Consider the following 15,349-nt stretch of genomic DNA (forward strand, 5'->3'; position numbering starts at 1 on the left):
GTATATTGCACCACTTCTTAAACTCCTCCACCATATGCACTTTCACTACCCTCTTAGGCAATGCATTCCATGCTCCTACTACTCTCCATGCAAAAAATGTACTTCTTATACTTTTACTCGCTATTTCCTTTTGCAACTCGGAGGGATGGCCCCTTGTATTTCTTCCTTCCCTCCATTCTACCATATGAAAAATCTCCTCAGTGTTAATCTGATAATAAATTTCAACAGTTTAAATGTCTTCTTTCTTCCTTCCTCTCACCCATTTGTCTTCTAGCTACCCAAGTCTGCAGTGTGCATGCCCTCACAATCAACATTGTACAGTCCTGATATCTTTTTTTGTTATCTGTTTCTGTACCTTCTCTAGAGTTATTTCATCCCCTTCAAATCCTGAGGATGAGATCTGAGCACAGAAATCCAGATGTGGTCTGATCAAAACTTTACACAATGGAATCGTCAACTTTCTCTCATGGTCAATGTCCTTAATATTACAGCAATTTTCTGAGATGTTTTCATAACCTTTGCAATATATCCTCTGAACTTCAAATTTCTATCCATAATCACCCCAAGATGCCTTGCTTTTCCTCCACTTTTTTATAGTATAAATCCATTGAGTATGAAGCATCCTATTTATGGATCCTAAATTCAAAACCTTACATTTAGTTGCATCAAATCGATATCCCCATTCATTTGCTCACCTGTCCAACTTATTCAAATCCTCTAGAACAGTCAAAACATAAGAGCACTGTTACTTATACATATTTTATATTTATACTTTTCATTTTATATAATATATGTAAATTTATATAAATTATAAATTTGTAGATTATATAAATAATATAATTTATATAATACTTTATATTTAAGTTGAAAAACAGCAGTTAGAAATGGAGGTACATTGGAAGATGCATTGATATAAAATAGTGTGTATTCTTCTTGTACATCATTGTGCAAGAAGAATTGATTTGGAGTGCAATATGAAAATCATCATTGATTTTGAGTACAATATGAAACAAAGCATCAATAAATCAGATATTAAAATTGGAATATTCAGCTTAGCATCTTATCTTACTTTATGCAGATAATGTTATACTCCTAAATAAATTCAGTACAGATCTTCAGGATTAACTAAATTAAATAAATGCTAGTATGAAAATCAAGATGCTGGAACATGGAAAAATATCAGCTGCATTGTAGATGGAGAACCCATAGAATAGGCAAAATATTTCAGTTGTTTTGGCCCAGCTTTTAGGGAAGATGGCAGAATAAATATGGAAGTTGTTGGTAGATTAAAGCTAGTTTGGTACAGGAGCTGAATAAATTTATATGGAATAAGAGAGAAATAGCCAAACCACTAAATTAGCAGTATACATGATTTATGTTCTGAACAAATTTTAATAGATGAATCAGAGTTGGATTAGAAATAACAACTGATCCTTGACTGGGCCATAGATAGGCAACCTGCTCTTCAACCAAGATACTGAGTCTGAATGCCACTGTAGGCATGGATGTTTGTGAATGTCTCTAGGTAGATGAATATCATGACCACCACCCTACTTAATTTAAACCTGAACTGGCTTGAAAAAAATTTTTTTGTTTGATATCTAGAGCAGGGTTTATGAATATCTAACACTTAGCCTCCCACCCTACTAATATTAATGTGCTATTAGTTGGCAATCTCATATAGACGGGATTCATATAAATAGTACTGTCATAGTATCCTATACACTTCTTGAGTTATTATGAACTTGATGATTACCTCCTCCCACCCTAGAAAAAAATATTGAAGTCAGTAATAACATTTCCCATATTTCCAAGTGTGTGGGTGTGTGTTCATATTTAAGAGTGAGCACTGTGATTTGGGTATTTGCTTTACTTCAGAATTTGGAGGAATAAATTTAAATGAATATTACCCAATAAGCTGAGCCTTAAAGAAGACACTAGGCTCTTTCTTGAACAACATGAATCAGTCAGTTTAGAAATCAGAGGATAATTTGGATTTTTCAGGTTCAGGGTAATTTGGATGCTTTTTTATGAATCCTGCTTACATAAAAGCTTTCTTTCCCCCCCCCCCCCCCTTGTACATTTGGTATTAGTACTGTAGGTAGACTATGGGGTTTTAAATATCCTAGAAACTCAACTGTAGAGATCTTAGATTTTTCAAGCCACTTCAGGTTTCCAATAAACAGTGTGGTTTTTCACACCAGGCAATTAAAATTCAACTGTCATTTGCAGACATTCATATCATAGGGAGATCTGAACCCACAGAAGAGCAGATAAAATATTTACTTAGCCAATGGGACAGTATATTATTATTATTGTAATGCACTACCACCATGGAGTCCAAAAACTCATTGCAGGAGACTCGATACACAGATAAGATATTTACAGCCTATCATACCTCTTCTTGAACCCATTAACAGACAAAGTGCTAACAACTAACTTTGGCATTTCATTCCATTCATTCATACCTCTCCAAGTGAAAAATCTAGTCCTCATTCCTTAATAACCACACTTTTACTCAACTTCCAGGGATGACCTCTTGTTCTGCCCCCTTTAGCTAAGTGCTGAATGAAACATAGGGGATGTTCCACAGACCACTCACCATCTTGGTTGCTCACCTCTGAATCCTCTCCACCACTTCCTCATCCTCCAAGAAACCCAGGAGACCAGACCTAAGCACAGCAATTCAGATGTGGACATATCAAGGCCTTAGCAATGTCTTCTAAACTTCAACTCTGTCTACCACCACTCCTAAATCCCTAGCTTCATCTATTTCCTGAAGTACAGTTCCAACAGTGTTGGTTGGCCGAGTGGTTAGCGTATCCGCTCTCCAGCCAAAAGGCTATGGGTTTGAATCCCACCATGGGCATGGATGTTTGTGATTGTCTGTAGAAATACTAGTGGTGGTGGGCAGTAGTTGGTGTAGATGATGCGGTTAGCAGCAGTTGGTGAATTTGTGTAGTGGAGACAGAGAACTGTTGAATAAGTGCCCTCCCTCGACAAGTCTTTCAACTCCTTGGAGGTGTCGCAAAATAATAATTATCCCAAAATGATAACTTTACATTTCTCCACATTAAACTGATCCCCATTATCTTTTGCCCATATTGAAAGCCTATTTAAATCATCGCGCAAGCTCTCCACATCGCCTTGATTCATTATTACTCTATCTAATTATGCATCATCAGTAAACAACCGAATATTTCCTTTCAGGTTATTTCCCATATCATTTATGTACAAATTAACCACAGTGGTCCAAGCACTGAATTTTGTGGCACACCATTAGTCACCAACTTTCTCCTGAGTGCTATTCATCCATATACGACTTTTTGATATTTTTCTAGCAGACACTCTCTTATCCACGTAACCGGTGTCATATCCATCCCACTTTGTTCTAATTTGCCTAACAGAGTTCCATGTGGTATTCTGCCAAATGCCTTTGCAAAATCCAGCAGAATCATCGTGTAGCCATTTCTTCTATCCAATTCATTTCATTATAAAAAGTTAGTAGATTACTAAAGCATGACTGACCCTTCCTAAAGCCATGTTTCTTCTCATAGAGTTCATATTCCTATCCACACATTCCTAAATTCTCTTTTTGACCAATTTTTCTAGTACCTTTACCCACCACTCCGGAGATATTGATTGATCTATAATTTGCTATTGCAGTCTTAGAACCTCCATTATTGAATTTATTAAGTGTTTGCTACAGGTCGAGCTCGCTACCAGTGAATAGCTTGAAGGATGGAGACTGGCTGTCCACTGTATTCAAAAAGTTAGTTAGGGTAAAATTAGCTATTTATTTCCTTTGGAGAATAAAAGGCATTAAAGAATTTATTTTCTTTTTATTTACAGTGTCTGTGTGGCCATGTGGTAATGTCATTTACTTCCATAGTACTAGGTCATTGGAAGAAAGACTAAGTTCAATTCTAGTAGTTGACTAGTGGAACTTATTCTAGGTCTGTCTTCATCTGGTTCTGAAGTTATTGATCTTTGGCACAGGTAGCTAGGGTTTTTCTCCTGGAAAGTTGATATTTTTTAATCTTGCAACTCATGAATATTGACTGTTGAACTCTCACTACATCAGACAATAATATACAGTGTTAAGAACCACAAGATGTCTGTCATAGTCTCTTTCTTGGTTGTCTTTGGACAACTGATAGTCTAAGGCTAACCATCAATCTTCAAAAGAGTTAGGACTAAAATGGCCTTGCTGTGATTCCCTTTGTGAAATCAAAGGCATATTATTATTATTATTATTATTTGATTCCTCCAGGGAGTCCAAAGACTCATCGAATTAGGGCACCTGCTCTACAACTCTGCCTCCACCACTCAATCCACCAACTGACTGCAACTACACTAACGGCATCTACCACCACCACTACTATTATTTCCACAGACAATCACAAACATCCATGCCCACAGCGGGATTCGAACCCGCAGCCCTTTGGCTGGAGGCGGATACGCTAACCACTCGGCCAACCAGGCTGGCTGATCAAGGCATTAGCTGATTTATTTTATTTATTATTTTTATTTTATTATATATATTATTTTTTTTTATTTTATTTTTTATACTGAACTTGTGATAACTTATAATCACTGAATCTGTCAATGAATGCTCTGATGCTTCAAATCCGAGAGACTGTTTAAGATTCATATTCATATTCAAATTTATTTTTATTACCAAATTATTGCTTCACTGCTGAAGGTTTTGCAAAAGACTTAAATCGGCCATTGGTCTTTCTTCTGCAATTGTGTTAAATATTCTGTAATGCAAGAAATTCTAGAAATTCTCAGTATTAAGAGAAAAATAAATGAATATTTTCTAGCTTGGAATTATTTAGTTATTAGTTTCATTTCTAATTATTAGAATTTTAATTAAAATGATACTCCATTTGAACCCTAAACGTCATTATTTAGAAAAAAAATATTTTTAACACTGTGCTATAAACTATGCAAAAGATCTAAGTTTGCTTCCACTGGTTCAGTCATTAGTGATAACTTCACATCAACAAAGAAATGCTTTGTGCATAGTTCAGCAAAAATATGACAAAGTCAGCTGTTAATCATCATATATGCTGAGTGTTGTAGCTGGTTTCCTTATACAAGCATGAAATAGTATACCAAGATTACTCAGAGAATAAACATAAGAAAGTAGGTGAAGATATTTATTAACATAAACAATTCATAGAATTTCAGAATAAACGCCAAGGTTTTACAGAGGATATTTGTCAGTTTCCAACAAGGAGTTATGGACCAAACTATATCCTGTGTAGTTTACCATGCAAAGTGCTTTTTTCCCATCTCTGCCACATTACTGTGAACAAGCCTGTTTCTTTAGTAAAGTTTCCTGCTTTCAAAAAAAAAAAAAAAAAAAAAAAAGTAATGGAACAATGGGTCTTTTGAAACTTGCACTGTTGTTGTGTCATTGATAATTGCTTACAATCAATATAAGTATACTGTGAATGTTGTTTGCCCTCTAGACAGACTGCAGCATTATAATTATTATTTTCTTGACCTCCATGGAGTCACAAGACTCATTGTGGGAGGTCAATACAAAGTCTATTTTACCACTACTTAAACTCATCCACCATTTGCACTTTCCCAACCTTCTCAGGCAGTGCATTCCATGCTCCTACCATTCTCCATGCAAACACTTTACTTCTTTTATTCACTACTTCCTTTTGCAACTTTCAGGGACGTCCTTGTTCCTTCCTCCTCTTCGACTATATGAAACTCTCTTTTGTTAATCTTACAATAATCCTTCAACAGCTTAAATATTTCAATCCCCCCCCCATCTTCTATCTACCAAATTCTGCAGTCTGTATGTCCCCAGTCTATCCTCATAACCAACATTGTATAGTCCTTATCATTTTTGTTATCTGTCTCTGTATTCCCTTCATATCCTGTTGACCAAATATGAGCACAGAAATCCATATGTGGTCTGATCAAAACTTTATACAATGGGACCACCACCCTTTTATTGCTTGTGATGTATCCCAAGACAGCCAAGCATGATAATGATTATCATCATTGTGATTTCTGTCTATTAATTCCTTTGGATGATTTTCAGTCTTCTGATCTGAACTTTATGTTAAATGTATTATTGAAAGCAATCTTTATTAGTTTGGAAACATATATTTCCCATTCCAATTTAAATTGTCATTCTTATCTAAGGCTTGGCTCACCAAGAAGTGTGCCAAGGCTGTACATGAGAAACAGGCATGTTAACTCCCTTTCATTGAAACTATATTTCCCTTTTAATTTTATACTGATGTTCAAAACGGTTCAAGCAAACTATTAACATGCCTGAAACTATTTTCAAGAGGCTAAAAGTAGAAACTTGCAACATATGAGTGTTAAATGAGCTAATAGAGTGTTCAGCTGAACTGATTATTCCTTTGACCAGACTACATAATTTGAATCTCCGAACAGGGAAGATCTGCAGGAATGGAAAGAATATATGGTAATCCCATTGCACAAGGATGGTACAAAGACTGATGTATCAAACTATCAACCAATCAGTATCTCAGGAGTGATGGTGAAGATTTTGGAAAAATTGGTTAGAGTTTGCATTCAGAAATGGGTTGAATATGAATCTCTACTTTGCAATGAACAGCATAAATTTACGAAGGGATGTCATGTTTTAGCAACTTGCTCACATTCTATAACAACGTTACCATTTAACTAGACGAGGGGAATGGATACACTATGATACTTTTGGATTTTGCTAAGACTTTTGACAGAATACAGCATGGAAGACTGTTGCATAAATTGGAGAATATGGGTTTGGATTATAAAATAGTAGCTTGAATAAGAGGATGGCTGACTGAGAGATATCAAAAAGTGGTATACAGGGATGTGAGTCTGCAAGGTTTAAGGTAACAAGTGGTGTACCAGGAGGATCAGTGCTTAGTCCACTGTTATTCAATCTATACATTAATTATATTGGGAAGGATTTGATAGGTGACATACAGCTATTTGCTGATGATGCAAAGACAGGTAAGATAATCAGGAATGCTGATGATATGCAATACTTGCAAAATGATTTGAATAGGCTGGAATTGACATGAGAAAATGGATGTCAGTTAATGTAAAGTCATTCACTTCGGCATGATTAGATATCCAATGTCGTAATATTGGTGGGATTATGCTAGAAGAAACTGATTCTACAACATTTAAGTTCTGATTGAAAAATAAACTGTTCTTTGATGGTGTTCTTGTAGTCATTAATTATATATATATATATATCAATATTAATTTAAATGACTATAACACCGAGAATAAAAAAAGAATAAGGCTTAATCGTGAGACACTACAAAGATAGAAAAAGCTGCATCCTCACTTCCAAACCAGGAAGCAAACCTTCTACATATGGAAGTTATATTTACTATGAGAGTGAAATGTGATTCTCATAGTGAAAGATTAGTCATTAAAAACTTAAAGATGAATACTGATATCATAATTCTTCCTCCAGACAAAGGGAATGCTACTGTCATCTTAGATAAAACTGATTACCATAACAAAATTATTGAATTACTGGAAATTGACACTTACTCTGAACTAAATAGTGACCCTACAAGAGAATTGCACAATAGGACCAACAATTTGCTAAAAACCACCTCAGAGTTACCAAGGAACATCCGTCTTTCCCTGAGGTCTATTCATCTGCTAATCCCATGATTATACGGACTCCCAAAGATCCATGAAGTGCACACCCCCACTTAGACCAATTGTTTAAGGTATCAACTCACCTACTTACAATTTGTCTAAATATCTCGCATCTTTCTTGAAAAATCTAACAGGGAAATCCTTCTCTTATATAAAAAATTCAGCTGACTTCGTAGCTAAAAATCAAAGACTTCAAACTTAAGAAATCAGATTTCATGGCTAGTTTCGATATAGTTTCTTTCTTCACAAATGTTCCTACCCAAGAAGTCCTCAAATCTTCTCAAGAGCAAATTATTCAAGAAATTCTTTTCCTTACTTTCTCACTGTATTAATTCAGGATACCTTCAAATTTCAGGATAAGATCTTTAAGCAGAACTAGGATTAGCTAAGGGTAGTGCGTTCTCACCGGTACTTGCTAATATATTTCTTAAAGACTTCAAAGAAAAGGCGATTAATTCCTCAACACTTAAACCCAAAATCTGGGTACCGTTTTATAGATGATGTTTTCCTCATTTGGGAACATAGTTTAAACAACCTCAATATTTTTCTAGATCATCTTAACAACTTTCATCCGAAAATTAAATTCATGAACTAGAATCCAATAACTGTCTTGCTTTTTTGGACTTAAAACTTACAAGATGCTCTGAAAATATCAAAATCTCAATTTTTAGAAAGCCCACACACACAGACAGATACCGTCATGCTTCCTCCCATCACTACCCTCCGCAGAAATTTGGTATTATTTCAAAGCTGGCACATTGAGCCAGATCTTTATTAACAGACGAAATGGAGATTAAAAATGAACTTAATTTACTAAAAAGGACCTTTCTCAACAATGGCTTCACTCTTAAGAACATTGAAAAATTTATCTCTCACTGTCCTTTACCTACTATTGAAGATTCTTCTTTCCCAAGAGCATATATATCTTTGCCATACATCAGCTCCCTCTCTCCCAAACTGGCAAAAATTCTTAAGAAGTTCAACATTAAAACATATTTCACTACGTTTCCTAAACTTCGCTCCATACTTAGTAGACCTAAAGTAAAACATCTCTCTCTTCAGTATCCAGGAGTTTACAAGATCATTCGTGAATGTGGCAAACCATACTATGGTTAGACTGCTAAATCTGTCCTTTTACGTATTGAGGAACACAAAAGAGACATATCCTACAATAGGACCCGAGCCAGCACTCTCTCAAGCCACGTTCTATTCTCTATAAACTCCGACGAAGGCCACCAACACCTCATAGACTGGTCTCAAACGTCCAATATACATACTTGTTATGATGAACTCAAGAAAAGGGTACTTGAATCTAAAGAAATATCCCTTGATTCAACCCATATGAATAACAGCCTCAGCTACAATTTATTTGATGCGCACATTTCTACTGTCCAGTATTGGCGTAATATGATGTTAACCAGCTTCTTCTTTACTTCTAATCTTTTTGCTCGTGGTACTAAAGGTTGAACAATCTCTTCTGGATGGAATTATCATAAAATATGCTGTAATGCAGGCCAGGATTAAGTTAGATGGAACCTGTTTTTCTTGAAAAGCTGTGCTAGTTGTTTTACACTTTGCTAAGAAGGCTATTTCAGAGAATAGAGGTAGATGGAATGCATTCTTTATTCTCTGTAAAAGCCTTCCAAAGAATAAAGGCAGATAGAATGAAAGAAGTTGGGAAGCTACTGAATGTGATTTTGGGAGAGCAAGTTCAGTGCAACAGAACTGGTGGAAGTACTGTAGAAAAGACATAAGGAAACAGACTGTCAGTGAGATAGTATCATTGGTCATCTACATAGTATCAGATATTTTTATAAATATTTTTCATGAATCAGTCCTAAACATTAAAACAGTATTATAAGGGTGATGGATTTGTACAGATTGGCATCCTTTTCTGCTCAAAATAGCAGCTTGAGCGAAAAAGGATGCTGAGAGGCTTGGTAGCCGTAGATGATATAGAGAAGGTTATAGATAAATTTCAGATAGATCAAATCGCCAATGTGAGATGGATAACAGAAAGAGCACAAGAATATCACAAGAATGTCTACCTTTGTTTCCTTGACTATAGCAAAGCTTTTGACTATGTAGATCATGTGAAACTGTGGAATGTGTTAAGAACAATGGGAGTCCCAGAGCATTTCATTATCTTTCTGAGGAATCTTTATTATGAACAAGAAGCTACTGATCGAACAGATCTTGGAGAAACTGAGTATTTCACAATAGGTAAAGGGGCACGACAAGGATGTATTTTATCTCCGTACCTGTTTAACTTGTACAACGAATACATTTTAAGAATGACAGGGCTGGAGGAGTCTCCAGTTGGAATTAAAATTGGTGGAAAAAATATTAATAATTTGAAATATGCAGATGATACCACCTTGCTAGCAGAATGCAAAGAACATTTGAAGGAACTTATTATGAAAGTTAAAGAAGAAAGTGCTAAATATGGTCTTAAACTTAACCTCAAAAAGACAAAAGTTATGGCAACATGTGAACTTAAGGATTTTGAAGTAGATGAGGAGAAAATGGAAGCAGTTAACAATTTTGTGTTCCTAGGATCCTGAACTGATAAAGATGGTTATTGTACCGAAGAAATTAGAAGAAGATTATTACTCGGAAAAAAAGCAATGACAAATTTAAGCAAGATCTTTAAAGATATTAGCCTCACAACAAAAATCAGAATCGTGAAAGCAATGGTATTCCCTGTGGTGCTGTATGGATGTGAAAGTTGGACCCTGAGAAAGAGTGAAAGAAGGAAGAGATAGATGCATTTGAATTATGGATTTAGAGATGCTTACTAAGAATACCATGGACTGCAAAGCAAACCAGTAAATCTGTGATAGACAGAATAAAGCCAGATTGCTCCCTTGAAGCTATGATCATCAAGCAAAAATTGTCATACTTCGGACATATTATGCAAGCAAATGACAGTCTGGAGAAGATGATGATGCTTGCTAAAGTTGATGGAAGCAGGAGAAGAGGAAGACCAAGAATTAGATGGGTGGATGGAGTTAAAGAAGCAATTGGAGTGTGCTTGGAAGTTCTGAAAGACATGGTCAGGGACAGATCGGAATGGAGAGTGTATGTTCGTGGAGTTGCCAGGAGTCGGAAACGACTCGATGGATCATAACAACAACAAACATAGATAAATTTCAGTCTGAGAAAAGAGATCTCTTCCTGTCTTTTGATTTGCATGTTATCAAAAGTAATGTATGTGTGGATTGAGATCCTTTATTTTGTGGAAAGGTAGAATTTTGATAGCACTGAAAGTCACTGGGTTATTTTTGATCCATCGAAGAATGGCATGTCTGCCTGTGTTTAGAGTACTTAAATTGAAGATCTTGGAATTTTGAATGTTTGTATACTTTAGTAATAGTGCAGTAATATTATTATTATTAATACTATTATTAATTTTTCATTAATTATTATGATTATGATTCAGGACCTCCATAGAGCCACAAGACTCATCATGGGAGTCTAGAAAACACAGTCTACCATACCACTCCTTGAACTCATTCACTGTTCATGCTCTCACCATACTATCAGGCAATGCATTCTACAGTTCAACCACCCTTAATGCAAAGAAACCACTCTTCACCCTCTTGCTCATGACTTCCTTTTGCAACTTCTAGGGATGGCACCTTGTCCTCACCCCTTTTCCTTGTTCTATCAAACATAAGAACTCCCCAGGGTAAGTCCTATAACTACCTCTCAACAGTTTAAATGTCTCTAACAATATCACCTCCCTTTCTTCTATCTATCAAACTTGGCAATCCACATTCCCTCAGTCTGTCCTTATAATTAACACCACATAGTCCTGATGTCATCTTTGTTATCTGCCTCTGCACTCTTTCCAAGATTAATTTATCCTCTTCAAATTCCAGGGATCAAATTTGAGCACAATAGTCCAGATGTGGTCTGATCATTTATATAATGGAATGACAACTCTTATCTCTGCTGGTCAGCACTGGTGAAGGTTACCTTCATTATCTTTACAATATGTACCCTGAATTTCAGGTTTTTATCAATCATCACCCCAGATCCCTTGCCTCTCATTGATGTATCCCAAACTTCAAGACTACATTTAGCTGAATTAAACTGATGTCCCCCCATTCATTTGCCAATCTATTAAGGTTATTCAAATCTTCTTGAAGGGATACCACATCTGCACTATTACCAGTAATCTTCCCCAGCTTCAGCTCATCTGCAAACAACTGAATATCCTCCTTGCAATCCATTGACAATGTCATTGATATAAAGGTTAAAGAATACAGGTCCAAGTACTGAGCCATGTGGGACCCCACTTGTAATTTTCCGTCTTCTCCTCTCCTGTTTTCTCCATTTCCATCATCCCCATAGCTCTCTCCCTCCTTCTTACTCTGATTCACTTTGCATTCGTTATTTCCAATTTCCTAATCCTTTCTTTCATACTTCTCAACTCATTCCTGATACATTCCACTCCTTTCAGCATATCTATCTCGCTCAACATTTATCCACCCAGTCAACACCATCTTCCAAAACTCCATCTTTCAAACCTACTATACTCCCTTTTTTTATATTCTCATTCACATACTATTCATTTCTCTCAGTTGGTATTCACCTGTTTCTGATGTAATGCTGCCAAGGTTTGTTATGCTAATTTATAAATCACAAAGTTCTTCCCATTATCTACAATTTAAGCACTCCCTTGGCCCACCTGCCACAATTCTAACTGCCATGATGCATGCACTACACACCACAAAATCCTGTAGTATGGTGTGTAAAATGTAGTCCTTAAATGGTGGAGGACTTGGTGAAAAATCATTGGCAAACTGAATTGCAGCTGCTACCATTATTCAAACACTGTACAAAGAATACTAACAAGTACATTCCTCATATGAAACTGCCCCCAGACTTCATCTAACATTAATCGATTCATTAATTAATATATTAACATTTAACATCAATTAATAATAGTAATAATTATCAAAATTGATAATATTAATATTATCAATATTATTAGTAATAGTGCAGATACTGTGGCCCTCCAAGAGGGAGTTGAATAAAATGGATAGAGGGGCAAATGAATGGGGTATCAATTTAATTCAGCTAAATGTAAAGTCTTAAAGTATGGGATATACTGGTGGGAGGCTACATACTCTGTTAGAGGAACTATACTGGAGGAAGTTGGGTAGGCAAGCGATCTAGGGGCGATGATTGATAGAAACTTAATTCAGGGAACATATTGCAAATGTGGTGTAAGTAACCCATAGGAATGCTTCAATACTGAGAAGGATGCTGACTAGCAGAGATAAGAGTTTTCATTCCATTGAATAAATCCCTGATCAGAACACATTTGAATTATTGTGCTCAAATCTGCTCCCAATCAAATGCTGTGAAAATGTGAACAGCAACAGCTCAAGTTTTCTGACTTTTCAATGGCATGATTCCACGGTCATAAAAAAAAATAAAATAAAATAAAATAATAAAATTAATGTATCCAGGGTGTATGATGTCATGGTTGAGGTTATGGTAGAATCGTACTAGTCTTCCCTATTAGTGAAGAGGTTGACAATTGATTACTTTCTCCATTATTTTAGAAAGGACAGATGGGGGAAATGGATCTATAGTGTGATGACAGAATTCTTCTTCTTTTTTAGAATTGGCTGAATATGGACTTGCTTCTATATCATGAGCTACAGATGATGCAGAGATGTTTGATTCTGAGTGCAGTTTGTTGCCAATTAGAACCAGAAGACTTTTAGTGTCTGATCAGTTAAGATTCTTTTGATATATTTCTAGTGAAAGACCATTGGAAACATGATACACTATTTCTTGTATGGTAGAATGTGATTTGCCTTGGCTACATGCGTAAAAGTTGGAGTAAAGCTTTAAGTGTTGTTACATTGGCATCATCTAAGTGGGAGAGGGGTAGAGGTACAGATGAGCACAAGTTGTGCACAATGACCTTTGCAAAGGACAGAAAACATAACTGCCATTTGTACAGTAGGTCAGTTTTCTGCAGTTTGCTTTATCAGAGTTGGATTTGTTGATGGTTATTTTGAATGTGTTTCATGCTTCAATGTAAGCTGGGAATGAGGCTAAAGTAAATATTCTACTTGCAGTATTTTGTTTTTGCTTCTGGGATTAACTTGGTCTATTTGTTGTTAAACTATGAAATGGATAGTGAACAGGAATTTGAATACAGTAAGTATGAAGGCCTTCATTCCAGTAAGAATAACTTGAAACTTGCTTGTCACAAGCAAGTGCTTAGATCAGAAAGGTAGAAATGGTTGCTTGATTATGGAAAGGAAGAGAAAAAATTCCAGGATGTCCTCCCACATGAAGTTGCTATCAAAGGGTATGAGATTGATAGTGGCTGAGATAAGAAATTTGCACAAGTCATGATCTGAATTACCGAGGAAAGCTGACATCGATAGTATATTTGAAAGGTTATGATCAAGAAGGGTATTGGAGAGTGAAGACGGTTATCTGATGTTATGCTTGACGGATGGTATGTATTTGATCACTGCTTACAGTAAATACTGTCCTTTACATATTTCAAGCTTGATTGTGTGGAAAGTCTTATGTGTTCGTCACACATGTTGATTGGATTTTAACGGTATAGATGTGAACACAGATCGATAAGAAAATAACTATTTATTAACTTAAATGCCAATATTTTGCTGGTATTATATCCAGCATCTTCAGAGCATACAAACAAAGTTTGTTACAGTAGCGAGACAACCGCAATCCGGTGTAACAGTGGGACTAGTATGAGTGATTGTAGCATGCAACACAAAGACTAAAGTCCTAATTAGGTGCCATCTAAGTAAAAAAAAAAAAAAAAAAAAACAGATATTAATTTGGTCTTAGGATGCACTTTTGCTATGGCAAGTCAGGTCTGGCAGACCATGCTTTGGATACCCCTGCACGCAGGATCAATTGGAGAAAAACAAAAGTACTGCATAGAAGCTTTTACAAGTCAGAGAGGTTGTTCCTGGAATCAACAGAAGCCCTGAAACATACTCCAAACCTCAACAAGTATGGCTGTATAAATCTACCAAAGATTTGGGAGACAGTCATTCTAAGACCAAATTAATATCTTCTTCTTCTTCTTCTTCTTTTTTTTTTTTTTTAGCTTAGATGGCACCTAATTAGGACTTTAGTCTTTGTGTTGCATGCTACAATTACTCAAACTAGTCCCACTGTTACACCAGATTGTGGTTGTCTTGCTACTGTAACAAACTTTGTTTGTATGCTCTGAAGATGCTGGATATAATATCAGCGAAATATTAGCATTTGAGTTAATAAATAGTTATTTTCTTATCGATCTGTGTTTGCATCTATACCGTTAAAATCCAATCAACATCTTTTCAAGCTTGTTCAGTGAAATTGGAAAAGGGAAGCCAGTTGGAGTTGGGAACATTATTTCCCTAGGAAGGTGACTGGTGATAATCAGGCTTCAGAGATAAGGTGAGATGTATGGAATATTGAATTACACAAAGACATAAATGTCACTTGTGGCAAAAGGAATTGAAATGTAGTTTGGACAGTCAAGATGTACAGTGATTGCTGTAGTTGGTAGTCAGAAATATGGGATTATGTCTAGATAATGCACCAACTAATCAGTAAACCACTTAATGTGTTAGGAGGCTTTGTAGAGCCATGATTCTAGCAGTTAGCATGGATCTCAGTGCAA

Source organism: Typopeltis vanoorti, chromosome 17 (assembly GCF_054136105.1).
Source record: "Typopeltis vanoorti isolate ZY-2024b chromosome 17, IOZ_Tvanoo_1.0, whole genome shotgun sequence".
Classification (NCBI taxonomy): domain Eukaryota; kingdom Metazoa; phylum Arthropoda; class Arachnida; order Uropygi; family Thelyphonidae; genus Typopeltis; species Typopeltis vanoorti.